General features: G+C 45.0%; 1 protein-coding gene across 2 annotated transcripts in view; it reads right to left on the reverse strand.

Moving 5' to 3' along the window:
• The window catches only part of ZNF395 (zinc finger protein 395), a 38339-nt gene extending 30447 nt beyond the window's left edge, over positions 1 to 7892 (reverse strand). The window contains exon 1 of one of the 2 annotated variants that reach the window (XM_036241942.1): positions 7763 to 7892. The gene's annotated coding sequence lies outside the window, so the exon portion shown is untranslated. Of the gene's footprint in view, positions 1 to 3616; positions 3671 to 7762 lie in introns of those variants that run through there. The other variant, XM_036241943.1, reaches the window with a different exon arrangement.
• Between the last annotated feature and the right edge of the window lie 9166 nt (positions 7893 to 17058).

A 17058-nucleotide genomic window follows, 5' to 3' on the forward strand; every position in this document is an offset into this window, starting at 1 on the left:
CAACAGAATAATCTCAAAAATTTTTGCCACATGATCTGCCCCTCCTCCACAGGCCTGGAGTTACCAGCAGTGTTACACTGTGCTTGTCTGTTCACCTGTGGGTCTGCCCCTTGTGACTGGATTATCGGTTTCAGGTCAGGGACTGTGTCTTATTTTGTGACTCCAGTGCCTCATCTGGTGTGTGACACAAAGCAGGCAGATACTCAAGATTGGTCACTGAATGAACCTTCTACTTTTTCCCATCCTGTCTTAAACAATGAAATGTTTTTAAAATAGCAATGTTTAAGGGGGTGGGGGGACAAACCACAGACTGGGAGAAAATATGTGCAAAAGATACCACTGATGGACTATTATCCATAACATACAAAGAACTCTCAAAACAGCAATAAGGAAACAAACAACTTGATTTAAAAATTGGCCAAAGACCTTAACAGACACCTCACCAAAGAAGACCTAAGGTGGCAAAAAAAAAAAAAAAAAAAGCACATAAAAAGATGTCATCGTGTCATTAGGGAAATGTAAATTAAAACAAGATACTATTACACACCTAGTAGAATGACCAAAATCCAGAACACTGACAACACCAAATGTTGGTGGGGATGTGGAGCAACAGAAACTCTTATCTAATTCACTGCTGGCAGGAATGCAAAATGGTTCAGCCACTTTGGCAGTTTCTTACAAAACTAAACATACTCTTAGCATTTAATCCAGTGACAGCACTCCCTGGTACTCACCTAAAGGAGTTGAAAATGTATGTCCACACAGAAACCTGCACACAGATGTTTATGGCAGCTTTATTCATAACTGCCAAAACTTGGAAGTAAACAAGATGTCCTTCAGTAGGACAATTTAGGATAAACTGTGGTACATCCAGACAATGGAATATTATTCAGCACTAAAAGGAAATGAGCTATCAAGCCATGACAAGCAATGGAGGAGGCCTACATGCACATTACTAAGTGAAAGAAGCTGAACTGAAAAGGCTGCATACTCTGTGGTCCCAACTATATAACACAGTGGAAAAGCAAAACTGTCAAGACAATAAAAAGGTCAGCGGCTGCCAGGGGGTGGGGCAAGGGAGGGGTGAACGGCAGAGCAGAGGTTTTTAGGGCAGAGAAAGCACTGTATGGTACTGGAATGGGGCATGCATGTCACTGTATTTATCCAAACTCAGAATGTGCAACACCAAGAGTGAACGCTAATGTAAACTATGGACTTAGACTGATAGTGATGTGTCAACTTTGGTTCATCGGTTGTAACAAATGTCCCACTCTGGTGGGGGATGTTGATAATGGGGGAGGCTAGGCATGTGTGGGGGCAGGAGGTTTTATGGGAAATCTGTACCTTCCTCTCACTTTTGCTGTGAATCTAAAATTGTGTGTGTGTGTGTGTGTGTGGCAGTGTTTTTTCCACTGTGATACATACACATTATAGAAACACAAATAATAAATTTTAAATGTAAAGAAAGAATGTCATTCAACTCGATCCATCTAGAAGCAACCAGTATTATTTCAGTGTTAAAATTAGTAATTTCCTTCCAGTCATTTTCCTTAAAAACATTTTTTTTTTCTTTATTGATTTTAGAAGGAGAGGATGGAAGAGGGAGAGAGAAATAGAAACATCGATTAGAGAGAACATCAATTGGCCGCCTCCTGCATGATCCGCACTGGGGACTTGGCCCACAACCTGGGCATGTGTCCTGACTGGGAATCGAACCGGCAACCTCTTGGTGCATGGGTCGATGCTCAACCATTGAGCCACACCGGCCAGGCCTTCCAGTCATTTTCTGTGTACTTTTGTTTCTTTAAGATTTGAAATCATATTACAAATGCACGTGAACTTTTAGCAGAAACCCTTGCCCATGTTATTTTAAAATTATTCCTAACCAATATTTGTAATGGCTATAATACTTATTATAAAGACACGTTCATACAAATCACTTATAGATTACTTCCAGCCCACTCATACCATTGGTTATTTAGGTTATTCCCAAACTCTAAATAATCTCTGTGCATAGCATTTTGGGTATGTTCTCAGCTATCTCTCTATAAGTGGGATTATCTGAACAGGATGTATGAACATCTCAACACATTACAATTCAAATTTTAAAAATGAACTCAGCCCTGGCCCGTTTGGCTCAGCAGTTAGAGCATCGGCCTGCAGTCCAGAGAGACCCAGGTTCAGTTCCCACTAAGGGCATGTATCTCAGTTGCAGTTTGTCCCTGGCCCTGGTTGGGTCGTGCGGGTGGCAACCACTCGATGTGTCTCTTTCACATCGATGTTTCTCTCTCTCTCTCTCTCTCTTACTCTCTCTCCCTCCTACTCTATCTGAACAAAAAAAAAAAATGTCCTCAGATGAGGATAAAAAAAAATAAAAAATAAATAAAAAAGAACTCAGACTTTACATGTACCTCTTACTGAGTTTTTTAATTTGGCCCTCATTCTGGATGATTTCGAACCTTGATTTATCTACTAAATAAGCAATCCCTCCCACCTCTGTGCTATCAACAAGGCTGACAAAACATACGTTCAGTATCTTCATCCACAACACTGGAAAAATGGTGAACAGCTCAAGGCCAAGAATAGAATCCTGTGGCACTCATTTTCAGACCCCCTTCCAGGCTGACTCAGTGCCACTAATTAACAGTTTTTGCCTATTAATAACATCATCAAAATAAATTAATAACACCATCCAGCTCACATTCTTCCACTCATTTAATATGGACCATCATATCTTAAGAAACTGTTAACTACTTTCCTACAAAGCCACAGTGTACAATAGCTGCTACATCATTTCTCTGATCTAGTAAACTGAACCATTATGTAAAACAGGAAATGAGTTTCATTTCATCTGATTCGGCAAACTTCTGATTATCCTTGCATCCTCAGGCCACACATTTTTAAGCAAAAAGCTCTTCAGTTTCAATTTTTTTTTTTAATGATACAAAAGTAGTATTTCAAAATAATCAGATTGTGCAACCTGTAAAATACAGGGTGCTTTTGCTCAGTCCTTCTCGCCTATAGCTCACCTGGGGAGGCATAACAGTGGCCATGGACTCCCAGGGCAAACCAAACTGTCTCAGGACCACAGAGACCTGAACTTACTCACTTCAGCTGGTCTTAAAAGCAGCCTAATTTTCCAGGAGTCAGTTGCATTAACACCTGGGCTTGGACCAGTTACTCGGTATTTCTCATGAATCTTGGGATCCTGGAGGCCTACCCCCTGGGGCCATCCTAGGAGTAAGGATAGAAGACATGATACAGCTCCTCACCTTGCTATTCCTTTATTATTGACTCACAGAACCAAAGCTCCTGAGAGACTAATATCATACGGCATTTGGCAGCCATGACTCACATCTCACCAAGTGATTACCTCCACATCGTTCTTAGAGGATACATGCCAGGAGCCACGATCTAACCATGGCAGCCAGTGGAAAATGGAAAGGCTTGAGAGATCTCAGGGTCACTAGAGATTTGCCTCACTATAGAGAATATGTCACAAAGCCCTCTAATTAGTACCATTCCAATCAATCGAAAAATAATGCAAAATCCCAGACAACAGCAATTCAGAAAGTGCTGCTGACCTGCCTAAAACAAATCATTTGCACAGAGATACCTGAGGTTCCAAAAGGTCAGACTCCTACCCGAATCCTCCTGAAGACTCAGGTCGAAAACCCAAAGACCTGCAGGACAAAGCAGGGAGTGTAAAGCGACTGGACTGAGGCAACAGGAGCACTGGCACTATGACAACTGGAGGCCACAAGACCTGTCTCCCACATCTAGGGAACAGCCACCACTCAGCTCTAGAAGCCTGCCTGGTCTGATTCTTTAAGACAATCCTAAATCCAGAGGTTTTTCTAAATCGCTCCCAAGTTTTATAAAAACCTTTGGGTAGTCCAAATTATAACACGTCTAAAGACTGAATACATTCTTTGGGTCACCTAGGTATAACCCCTACACTACCTTTTAATCCTAACCCAGCTTGCCAACCTGATTTCTCCCTACCCTATGTTCATCACTCTTACATACACTGGGTACATCCCCAACACCAAGCTTGCACCATGCCACGGCACCATGAGACCCCCAAAAAGGTTCATCCCAGACTTCCTTCCCTATTCTGAAGTTTTTCCAAGCCAGTACAACACAGGTTGCTTACCCCTTCTTCTGAACTCTATGAATACTTGTTTTTCATTTTGGCATTTAATCATTTTGCCTTGCTCCTTAATCATAGGTACATCTTAACTCTCCAATGAGCCTGTCAACTTTCCGTCTCTTCCATGCTTCCTTCTACCTACAGCACTAATAAGAGTAGCTCCGCACATGAGCAGCTTAATAAATACTTACAAGATGTGAAAAGTCTCTATAACTGTGTTTTTCAAACTGTGGGCTAGGATCCATTACAGAGTGGTTAAATCAATTTAGTGGGAGACAACAGGCATTTTTCAATGAAAAATAATAGACTAGAAAATAAAAGTATCAGAGGAGATTACATCAAGGATAACAGTGCTTTATGTACTTGAATTAGATTTTTACATACATGATTGAGTGTACGAGGCCATGATGTAAATCTTATTTCTTAATGTAGGTCATGGACAAACCAGTGCAGAAAACACTGCTCCACAAAGAGTAAATCAGGTTGCCCTGGCAGCGTATGGCTTAGTGGTTAGAGCGTCAGCTGAGGACCAAAGGGTCTTGGGTTCGATTCCCGGCCAAGAGCAGGCACCTAGTTGCAGGTTCGATCCCTGGGCCCACAGGGGTCCTGCAGGAGGCAACCAATTGATGTATCTCTCTTCCTCCCTCCCTCCCTCCTTTCTATTCTATCTAAAAAAGAAAAAAAAGTAAATTAGCTCAACTACCACTCCATGCAAATTTTTTGACCATCGTATATTTCTTATAAAGAAAAAATATCTGATGGACACCTCTCCCTATGCAAGTCAGCTTCCTCTGCTAAATCACCGATCCTGCATCTCCGAGAAACAGAGGGGCTAAGGAACTGCAATTACATTCTTCACTCATTCTGCAACTTTTTGCAATCATCCTTCAAATTCACCAGCCCTCAGATGTTGCAAGTTGAGGCTTGGAGAATTTGTTCATCAAATCACCCTAAGTCACCCTTGCAATAAGAAAGCAAAATTCAGAGCTCAGGAAAAACCTCTGCCGGCAGGTTGATAGATTCCTGGGAACTGGCAATGGTTCCAGTTGGGACTGACCTGGCTCTGGGAAAGGCAGTATCCCTAAGCCCAAAATTTCCTCCTTGCTCCTTTAGATCATCTAGCTGCTCCCCACCTCCACACTAGCCTGAAGTTCTCAGTGGAGAGCAAATTCAGCTTGTTTCAAAATCCAACAATTTACATCTTCAGCAAATTCCATTCTACTTCCCTTCAATCACCCTCATCGTTGGAAGAATAAGTGGCCCATTCTCCTTGGACTCTCAATTTCCCAGAGTTGTTTTGCCAACTGCAGGTTCAGGTCCAGGTGATGTCATCTGAACGGCAATACAGAACAGAGACTTCCAATTCAGACCTTACTAGCATCCTCTCCTGCCTCCCTATGACAGAGTAGACACCCCATTTATATCAGAGTGCCTTCCTTCTCCCAGCTTCGGCAGTCTTTACTACATACCCTGGTTTCCCCTCAATCTCCGAGTCCCAGTTGCTTGCAGGACACAAAACTTCTCTGCAGCCTGAGTGTCAATTACTTCTCTCCAAAACACACATTTCCGATTTCTCGAGTTACCAACTATAGGAACTCAAAGGCCCTGGTATGTAATCGATTTCCACAAGGAATTTATTTCCACTCATCTCTTTCCTTTGCCCTGCCCCTGTCAACAGACTATTTCAACAGAAATGTTTCTAAAACGAACCCTCTTTTCCATGTCCAGTTATGCCAGTCCAAACCCTGGGCACTCCACAATTATAACTGCCTAACTGATGTGTCCCCTAATATTATTTTTAAAAACCTTCCCAAATACCCTTTCATTATGTCACTACCTGGCTCAAAAACTTTGTCTCCACAGTACACAGAGGGTAGAGCGCGATTCCCCAGTCTGGCTTTCTAGGACTTTCACAATCTCAACCACTGTTCCTCTCCATCTTTATCTCCGACTATTCAGGAAATGCTCCCTGGTCTTGCCAAGGCCATGTCCTTGTCTCGGGAAAGCCATATCTATTTGCACCTCATGGCCCATCTCAAGGGTTTCATCCTCCAGGAATATAGTCCTGGAGATTCCTGCCCTCTGAACTCCAATAGCATCTATTCTATACATTGCATTTTAAGTTAATTGTGCCCTATCTTGAGTTTTACTTTATCTGCTTAGGTTTTCCTGTCTCTTCCATGAGATTATAAACTCAGAAAGACATCATCTCCTGTATTTTTTGTGTCCTCCCTCACTCCCTCACTGAGATCACTATTTGAACCTCTTCTCCAGTAGTCCCTGTGCAACTTCTCGCACCTGTTACTTCTTCCTCTCCTGCCTCTGGGCCTGCGCTAGTGAGTTATTCTCCAATGCATAACTTATTTCAGAACTTAGTACTGTAAATCTATCCCCCAACTCTAACCTTTCCCATGATATTGCTCCTGCCCCCAACACTTACAGTAATTTAGGCAGCCATAACATATTAATTTGAACTTGAGCTCTGAAATCACTTCCACCTGGTCAATCACTTCCTAAGGCCTTAGATTTACGCCTCTTACCATCTCCCAGAGAGCCGGCATGGTGCTGAGAACACAGCAGTCCCTCAAAAGTACCTGTGGAGTTTAACTTCATTGCTATGTTTCCTTGTGTTTCAAATCCCTTGAGACCCAAACCTCTGTTTACACAACACCTTAGGAAGGTGTTAAAAAGGTCTTCAATATCTATTGCTCACTCACTTTCAGGCAAACTACACCAGATACACGTCTTTGGAAAGAGGGATGTAAAGAAGATAGGGGTGGCCTATAGGTAACCCTTGCGCCTGGCAGTCTGGCACCATGCCTGCCTGGTGGAACTGTTCCAAAGCCACCAAGAATTGGCCAGGGATGCCTGAAATCCGGGGGCAGTGGAAGCCCCTCACCGGCTGGCAGGTGGGCTTCTGTAGGTTTCTGAATCAAGTCTAAAGTGAAGGCGCTGCGCCCTGAACTCCAAGACAGGGAAGAAAATGCTGCCTTTGAAATTGTTTGCACATGACAAACTCCCCATCCAGGCCCCCACCGGGCACCCCACATGCCCACAGTGCCAGCTCCTAGGAGGGCCAGGGGCCACCAGTGAGGAGAGGAGGGTTAAACCGCGCAGAAGGAAGTGGGGGTGGACAGAAGAGGACAGAAAGGGTGGGGGCCAGCCCCCGAGGTGGAGGGTGTGTCGCGCTGCGCGTCCCAGAGCCCGGCACTCGTTCTCTCGGTAGAGTGGGCAGGAACGCGCGGGGCGCCGGGAGGGCTGGGCTGGGCTGGCGGCCCAGCCGGAAAGGGTCAGGGAGGGGGCAGGTCAATCTCCCTCGGAGAGGCGACTCTGGACAACGGTTCAAAGTTGGGGAGGGGGTGCCTTGGAGAGCTCCGGCCGTGAGCGAGATAAACAAGGCGGCACACGGGAAAGCGAGCGGCCACCCCCACCCAGCCAACGCGGGCACTGCCGCAGCGTCCAGGAGCCCCGACCCGCCACTGCCCCGCGCTCCGGCCTCTCAGGCCCTCAGGCCGCCCACTCGCACCCCGCCGGCGTGCAGAGCGTGGGAAGTTCCCAGGCCGCCCCTATCCACGGGCTGCAGCGCCGCGAGGTCCCCGCGCAGCTCACCTCGCCCCGTTACCAGCAGCAGCAGCAGCGCGGGTCAGGCAGCTCGGCTTGGACAGCAGGGCTCAGCTCCGGGCTGCAGCTGCCGCCGCCCTTGCACACCCACCCGGCGCGGCCCACTGCCCGGCTCCGCTCCGGCCGTCCTCCCGCCGAGGCTCGGTTCGCGCCCACCTGGCCGGCCTGCCTTCCCTCTCCGGGACACTGCGCTCACGTACGCGGCCGCGGCCACAACCCGGCCCGGATTCCCGCCCGGGAAGGGAGCGGAGGAGCGCGCCAGCCAGCGAGTGAACGAGCGAGACTCGGGGACACACCCCCCGCCCCCACCCCCATTTCCCCGCCCCCAGCCCCAGGCTCCGCGCGCGCCCGCGGCCTGCGCGCCTCTCGCCGGCCACGCGCGCCCGCGCCCTCCCCACACACCCACCACACGCCTGGATCCACACCCCCGGCCGCTCGTGGACTGTGGGCGCTCAATAAGTTACCAAGTGGAGCCTGCGCACATGCGCCCTTGAACCTGACCGAGTTGTGACCCACCTCCCGCCCCCACCCCAAAATCAGAACCGGCGGCTACTGCCCCGAACCAAACTTGAGTGCCTTTTTTCACTGAACCGCCTACCGAGCCAAAGTTTCTTGCTGTTGTTTTTCCGGGCCTGGCTCTGGGACAGGCTTCTCGGAGAGGGGCCGCGGCGCCCGGGGCGGGAAAGGAAGCCAGAAGCCCCAGGCGCCACCGACTCGAGTTTGGCAGGGGCGATAGGGACCCAGGCCGCGCAGCCCGCACCGCCGGGAGCGCGAGCGAGAGAGGCAGTGAGAGAGGGAGCACTGGAACCAACCTTTCCATTTTTCTTTTGATTTAAGGTTTTCTCCTCCATTTGAGGACATTTTACGCGATCTTGTTTGTAGTTGTAAACTGAGGCGTTATTTACTTTTTCTGGAATGGGAGAAAGTTAACTATTAGCTTTTAGTCCTTGTGTAAACAAGACCGGTTGCTTTTGGCACCGTTAAGCTCTGGCTTTTGTATAATTTGTAACAAGGAGAATTGAAGCTGTTCCATTGTGTTGCTCTATGTTTTTCAGAGATAAGACCAGAGGCACAACAGTAATGAAGGGTCCCAGTGTCTATACTTGTGGGCCTGTATATTCATATTTAAATAACTGTAATGAATAGAAGAGTAATGATGTCTCTCCACCAAAAAGTTTTGAAATATCTTGAGGCACACTTGTTGAATGTGCAGTTAGCCTTCAATGTGAGGTATGTTATTTTTCTTGCAGAGAGGCGTGGGGAGTGTGCTGGAAAGGACTAAAGGCTTTGCCGTCAGACAAGCCTGGCGTGTAATCCTGATTTAACTGCTGAACAAGCTTTATGATCTTCAGCAGGTTCTTTTCTCTCTCTGAACCTCAACTTCTTTATCTGTAGGATAACATTTTATAAAAGAAAAAACATAGGTATAGCTCCTAGCTCAGAACAAAGAAGCAATAAATATTATTTCCCTTCCCCTATTTCCCACCATTGGTTAAATAAGAAAAATTCCTACGGGACATTTGTCCTACAGGCACTGTCTGGAGACTTTTTCTTCCACTATTTTGGAAATATTTTAATTTGTATATATCCAATTTGCTTCATATCCATTTTTTTCTATGATGACTGACACTCAATATGATTTTATGTTCAGGTGTATGGCATAGTAGTTAGACAATTGTATAATTTATGAAGTGATCCTCCCCATAATTCTAGTATTCACTTAGCACCTTACATAGTTATTACAGTATTGACTATATTCCCTATACTGTACTTTACATCCCCTTGATTATTTTGTAACTACCAACTTGTACTTCTAAATCCCTTCACCTTTATCACCCAGCCTCCCAGCACCCCCTCCACCTGGCAACCTCTGTATCTATGAGTCTGTTTCTGTTTTGTTAATGTATTTTGTTCTTTAGATTCCACATATAAGTGAAATAATATTTGTATTTGTCTTTCTCTGTCTGACTTGTCTCACTCAGCATTAATACCCTGTAGATCCATCCATATTGTCACAAATGGCAAAATTTCATTCTTTTCATGGCTGAGTAACATTCCATTGTATATATATGCACCACATCTTCTTTATCCACGTGTCTACTGATGGGCACTTGGGTTGTTTCAATATCTTGGCTGTTGTAAATAATGCTGCAAACAAACAAAGGAGTACATATATCTTTTCGAATAAGTGTTTTGGATTTCTTCAGCTATATACCCAAAAGTGGAATTGCTGGGTCATATGTAATTTTCCGAGGAACCTGTCTGGAGACATTTTTTATTGCTATAAAAGGGGTGGGGCGCCTGGCCGGTTTGGCTCAGTGGTTGGAGGGTCTGTCTACGGTCCAGAGAGACCCGGGTTCAGTTCCCACTAAGGGCATGTACCTCGGTTGCAGTTTGTCCCTGGCCCTGGTTGGGTCATGCGGGTGGCAACCATTCGATGTGTCCCTTTCAGGTTGATGTTTCTCTTTCTCTCTCCCTCCCTCCCACTCTATCTGAACAAAAAAATGGGAAAATGTCCTCGGGTGAGGATAAAAAAAAAATTTTTTAAGGGGGTGGGCTGCTACTAGCATCCAATAAATATATCTCATAATGTTGCCTAATATCCTGCAGTGCACAGGACAGCCGCCCCTCTCCCTCACACAAACACAACAAAGAATCACCTTTGTTGAGAACTCCAGCTATAGGATAACTCTGCTATTGAATAATTCACCAAAGACTGGTTCTACCTTTTAACTCTCATCCTCAAGGAAACATTCTTTTTTTTTTTTTATCCTCACCCATTTTTTTTCCATTTTTTGTTCAGATAGAGTGGGAGGGAGAGAGAGAAAGAGAGAGAGAGAAACATCGCCATGAAAAGGACACATCAAGTGGTTGCCACCCACAAGACCAACCAGGGCCGGGGCCAAACTGCAACCGAGGTACGCATCCTTAGCCGGAACCGAACCCAGGTCTCTCTGGACCACAGGCTGATGCTCTAACCGCTGAGCAAAACCGGCCAGGGCTCAAGGAAACATTCTTGATTTGCTTTGAAAAGAGCATCAAGAATGAAGGCATTTTGCCCGACCAGTGTGGCTCAGTGGTTGAGCGTCGACCCATGTAGCAAGAGGTCGCCGGTTTGACTCCCAGGTTGTGGTCTAGGTCCCCAGTGGGGGCATGCAGGAGGTGGCCAATCAGTGTTCTCTCTCATAGACGTTTATGTCTCTCTCTCCCTCTCCTTTCCTCTCTCTCAGAAATCAATAAAGGACAGATGAAGAAATGCTCAACATCACTAATTATCAGAGAGATGCAAATTAAAACAACTATGAGGTATCACCTCACACCTGTCAGAATGGCCGCCATCAACAAATCATCAAACAAGGATTGGCGAGGGTGGGGAGAAAAGGGGACTCTAGTACACTGCTGGTGGGAATGCAGACTGGTGCACTCATTGTGGAAAACACTATGATGTTACCTCAAAGAGTTAAAAATTGAACTGCCATTTGACCCAGTGATCCCACTTCTAGGAATATACCCTAAGAAACCTGAAACACCAATCAGAAAGAATATATGTACCCCTATGTTCATAGCAGCACTATTTACAATAGCTAAGATCTGGAAACAACCCAAGAGTCCATCAGTAGATGAGTGAATTAAAAAGCTGTGGTACATGTACACAATGGAGTACTATGCAGTTGTAAGAAAGAAAGATCTCTTATCCTTTGAGATGACATGGAAGGACCTGGAGAGTATTATGCTAAGCGAAACAAGCCAAGCAGAGAAAGACAAATATCACATAATTTCACTTATTTGTGGAATATAATGAACTAAACAAACTACTGAACAAAATTAACCCAGAGATAGAGGTGTGGTACAGACTGACAAGCCTCAGAGGAGGGGGGATTTGTGGGGGAAGAGATAAACCACAGAACTTACATGCATGTATGCATGACCAATGAACATAGACAACAAAGCTGGGGATGGGGCCGGGCGGGGAGGGGAGGAGGGTGTTAATGGGGGGAAAATGAGAAACATGTGTAACAAAAACAAATTAATAAATAAAAATATTTTTAAAAAAAGAATGAAGGCATTTTGAGGGTCACAGCAATTATGTTAATACAGAAACCCTTCCCTTAACATGAAAATGCAGACTTGAATTTTACATTTTATCATTAAAGGAATATGTTCATTAATCAACAATAATGTATGCTCCCTTTTGCTTATGTTATCTTATATATTATGTATCACTACAGTTCATAAATAGCTTTATATTCTTGTTTTCCTTTTTCCTCAAACAGTGGGTGTTCACTCACTTCTGTATCCTCTCTGCTAAGTCCCTCACCTAACCTGAAGTTTATAATGTAGTCTCTGCCCTCAAGGAACATACAATCTAGTTAGAAATGGATTAATGCACATTCAACAATTAAGGAACAATACAAGAACACATATAATTAAGCTTAAATGCAGCACTCAGACAAAGGTGGCTCAGCGGAGAGGGCAATGGGTTCCACCACACAGTCCAGTATGTGACTGAGGTGTTCAACAAATGTTTGCTGAATAAAATGAAATAGTGAAAGTTTTTTTTACACGAGCTAGGACTCGAGCTAGCCCATAAACTTCATTACAGGATTTTAAACTGCTGATTTTGTAAATGGATGTTGGTGCCTGGCTGGCTGTGAGTTTTTCTTAAAATGTCTAGTTTAAACTTGTAACCAAACCTATATATTTCCAAAAAACGATTGAATTTTAATAAAAGTGAAACAATCACGCATTGGACAAATATGTGAGTGCCTGCTGTGTGCAAAGTGAACCCGTAGAGTCTCTAGATTTGATCAGAATCCACAGCTTGTCCTTTTTGAAATGCAGGCCATAAAAGGCAAGTGTCCGCTCACAGCATACATTGCACGCAGCTCCCTTTTTGCTGCAGGTATGTACTTGCTCAGTATGCATTCCAGAGTTCTGCACCTGAACACAGACTCAGGGAGAATTTCCACCACAGACTTCCATTCCCAAACACACACCCAGCACTCAGCACCTTCACACAGACTCCAGGCTCTGTCCTAAACACACACTGCACAGCACACATGTAGCACAAAGCAAGATGTACTTAGAAAGACTACACCTTGCTGATTTCCAGTCTTGGTTCCCTGACCTCCCATAACTAGAGGTTACCCTTCCTGGAAGCTGTCCTCTCTCAGAACCGTGCTAAGCCTTGCTTCCTCCCATACCGTGGCCCTCTATTAAAATGTAGGCATCTTGTTCCTCTTTGCCATCAAAGTAATTAGCTTCTTGGAGAGCATCTCCCATTAACTTGAAGTTAAACAAAACAGATCCAGGCCCCCTGCTTCATATTATACGGACACGTTTATAGGTGCAGTTTGAGTGTGAGATTGCCACTATCTCCAATCCCCTGGTGTAACTGCTTCCAGGTTTGCCTCCCTCCGATCCGCCTTTTACACTAGCCCCTTTCCCCTGCTTAAAACTCAAATGCTTCCTGTAGCTTTTATAACAAAGTCCCAGCATTGCTCATTAAGATCCTTCACGGTGTGGCTCCTAATTACTTCCCCAGCCACTACTTGCCCCTTTCTGTCCCTACGCCATTCACTCTGCACCCCAGATATGCTAAACTGAACTTTTGTCCTTTGCCTGCACAGACTTTTTCTTTGTTTGATACATGCTCTTTTCTCTGCTTAGAACACTCTCCACCCTTCTCCCTCACCTCTTTACCTGGCTACCTGTACTCATTCTTCAGGAGTGAGCTTTGCCTGCCCTCCAGGACTAGATTAGGGGCCTCTCCTTAATGTCCAGTAGCACCCTACACTTACCTTCATTGCCTTTTACTGCAATCATCATTCTTCTGTCCTAAACCCCTACAAGACTAAATATTCTATGAAGACAAGGGGCATGTCTTGTTCTCCATTGAATACCTAACATTTGGCACAGTGCCTGGCATGGAGTTGGCACTTGATAAACATTGGTTAATAATAAATTGTTATTGGACCCAGGGGACTGACTAGAGCTATTCTATCCATGGCCCCAGGAATCTCTGGTTCACAGCATGCCTCCTGTGCTCAGTGAATTCTAGGGCTGGTGAAACTTTTTTCTTTTAAATATTTTTTCTTTATTGATTTGAGAGAGAGAGAAACATTGATGAGGGAAAACATTGATCAGCCACTTCTCACATGCCCCCCTCTGGGGACCAGGCCCACAACCTGGGCATGTGCCCTGACCGGGATCGAACTGGCGACCTCTTGGTGCATGGGTTGACTGCAAAATGTTTTTAAGCATTTATGTAGAACAGGGTGAGGCATATGGAATGAACTGAGCCCTCAGGTTCCACCAGAGCCTCATTTTATACCTAACCTGGCTTCCTGAACTCCAGGTTTTTGTCACCAATTATCTACTTGACATCTCCATCTGGATGTCTAATCAGGTCTCAAATGTACCATGTCCAAAACCAGAGTTTTTTTTTAAATTTTTTTTCTTTATTGATTTTTTTTTTTTTTATCCTCACCCGAGGACATTTTTCCATTTTTTATTCAGATAGAGTGGGAGGGGAAAAGAGGAAGAGAGAGAGAGAGAGAGAGAGAGAGAGAGAAAGAGAGAGAGAAACATCGATGTGAAAGGGACACATCGAGTGGCTGCCTCTCGCATGGCCCAACCAGGGCCAGGGACAAACTGCAACCAAGGTACGTGCCCTTACCGGGAACCAAACCCAGGGCTCTCTGGATCGCAGGCCGATTCTCTAACCGCTGGGCCAAACCGGCCAGGGCCAAAACCAGACTTTTGATTTCCCTCCAAACTCTGCTTCTCCCCATTTCAATAAATGATAATTCTATTTTTTTTTTTTCTAGTTGCTTAAAAAAAAAACAAGCACACACACAGACAGACAAAAACTTGGGAGTTATCCCTAACTCCTTTTTCTCGTACCCTACATCCAATCCACCAAAAAATCCTGTTGACTCTATTTATGAAATATGTCCAAAATCCAATTATGTTCCTCCATTTCCAGTACTACTTCCCTAGCTGGACCACCATCTCTCTGACCTGGACTTCCATAATAGGTTCCTAACTGGTCTTACTGCTTTGTCTGTTGCCTCCCTATACTCTATTCAACACCATGGCAGCCCAAGTGATCCTTTTAAAACCTAAGTCACATCATATCACTATTCCCCTCAAAACCTTCAATCACTTTCCACCTCCCTCACCACAAGGCCCTACATAGTCTTGCCCCAGTCAACTCTCTGGCCCCACTGCCCACCACTCTTCCCTGGCACACCCAGCACCAGCCACATTGGTCCCCTTGCTGGTCCTTGGACCAACTTCCAAGTCAGCCTTTCCAAGCTCTTTCTTTGGAGTAGAATGAGCTTCCTCCAGGTATCTACATGATTCTCTCCATCGCTTGATTCAGGTCCCTGCTCAAACATATCATTATAAGAAAGAAATTCCCTCATTAACCTATCTAAAATACACCACTTCACACTTATTACTACTGACAGCCTGTCTCCATCCACTGGACTATAAGTTCAAGGATAGTAGAGTCTATATTTTTGTTTACTGCTGTATCCGTAACTCCTAGAACAGTAGCAGGCAGTCTAGCGTATAGTAGACATTCAAAAAATAATCATGAATTAAGGGTCTGGTTAGATTACCAAAAAGTTACTCCTGAACTAGGTACCTATCCACTGCTTTTGTCCCAATAATCCCTCCAGAATGTAGCTGTCCTACAGTGGGACATTAAGATACCAGCCGCCACCCTGGCCAGTTTGGCTCAGTGGTAGAGCGTCAGCCTGCAGACCAATGAGTTGCAGGTTCGATTCTGGCCAAGGGCACATACCTCAGTTGCAGTTAGTCCCCAGCCCTGGCCGGGGTCATGTGGGAGGCAACCAGTCGATGGGTCCCTCTCACATCGAAGTTTCTCTCTCTCCCCTTCCCTCCCACTCTATCTGCAGATAAATGGAAAAATATCCTTGCATGAGGATTAAAAAAAAAAAAAAAAAAGATACCAGTTGCCTAAGAGTTTGCTGCTCTGCTTCTCCCCCACTTAGCCTAGGGGCTTGTATAACCTCTATGATACACAGTTCTAAATACAGCTTCTATACCACAACCTCAAAACAGGCTATGAGTTTCAAATGAAAAGGATAATGCTGGTGATTTTGCATTTGTAACAATTTTTCTTTTGATTGAGAATCACAATGTAGCCTAGTGGACAAAAAAAGGTCCAGCACCAAATTTAAGCACTTTCACTCTAGAAGGCACAAAATTCAGGAATTCTAAGTCAAAGTAGTTTGCAGATATGCCTGGGGCAAATGGCATCTCTCTGATCTACACTATTTGTAAGGCTTCCCTGGAGAAGGTGGGCTTTGCAACTCCCCGGAGGAGGGAGGATTGATAGGTTGCAAGTAGGTTTTTCAAAGCTTAAGGGTATCTCTGGAGTAGCTTGCTTAAATCTGCACAGCCATACTTTCAAGCAAACAAGCCCCCACATGTGTGAAGATATCCAGAGATACACCTCAGTGCATAAACACTTAGATCCGTTCCTACTTCCTCCTAGCTCTGAAACTCTCAATATGAGCAAGAGTACATATTCAAAGGAGGAAAAAATGAGCTGGCTTTGGGAACACAGACCATAAAGCCCTATGACTCTGGGTTTGAAAGAATGTGTAAGCCCAGGCAGGCTCTCCGTGCACATCTGGTTTTTTCCTTTTATGCATCTGTGATTTCTGTGACACAGGAAATCCACTCTGGAACAACCCTGTCTGCTTTCTAGTGAGTGCATAAAAAAATGGGGATTAAAAGTATGTTTATCTCACTGTTCGAGGCAGGAAGATAAAATCCAGAACAGTACCATTTTGATGATGGACCAACTCCAGCTTCACCCTATATTGTGCCCCAGGGGAGGTGCTAGTAACTGAGACCAGAGTGGAAGGCCAAGGAAAAATTTTCTGCACAGGCTTAAGACTATCTAGACATGACTCTCACTCTGAAGCATACCAGGCACAGTAAATACCACGTGGGAAAATACCACATTATGAAACTTCCATTTTTTCAGCTCAACTCAAAAATATTATGGGAGTGGCCCCTGGGCTTGCTGGGAGCCCTTCTCCATTAGGGTTCTACATCCTAGTCTCTGTAAAAAATAGTCTTCTCATAGAAGGTCCTTAAAATGGGCTGAAGCAGCCAGCTTTTCCCACTCATAAGGGAGATGACAGAGAGGTGTGGGTTTTTTTTGTTATTTTTGTTTGTTTGTTTGTTTCTTGTACGTGCCCCTAGCGGAAACCGAACCCAGGACTCTCTGGTCCGCAGGT

Source organism: Molossus molossus, unplaced genomic scaffold (genome assembly GCF_014108415.1).
Source record: "Molossus molossus isolate mMolMol1 unplaced genomic scaffold, mMolMol1.p scaffold_m16_p_4, whole genome shotgun sequence".
Lineage (NCBI taxonomy): Eukaryota > Metazoa > Chordata > Mammalia > Chiroptera > Molossidae > Molossus > Molossus molossus.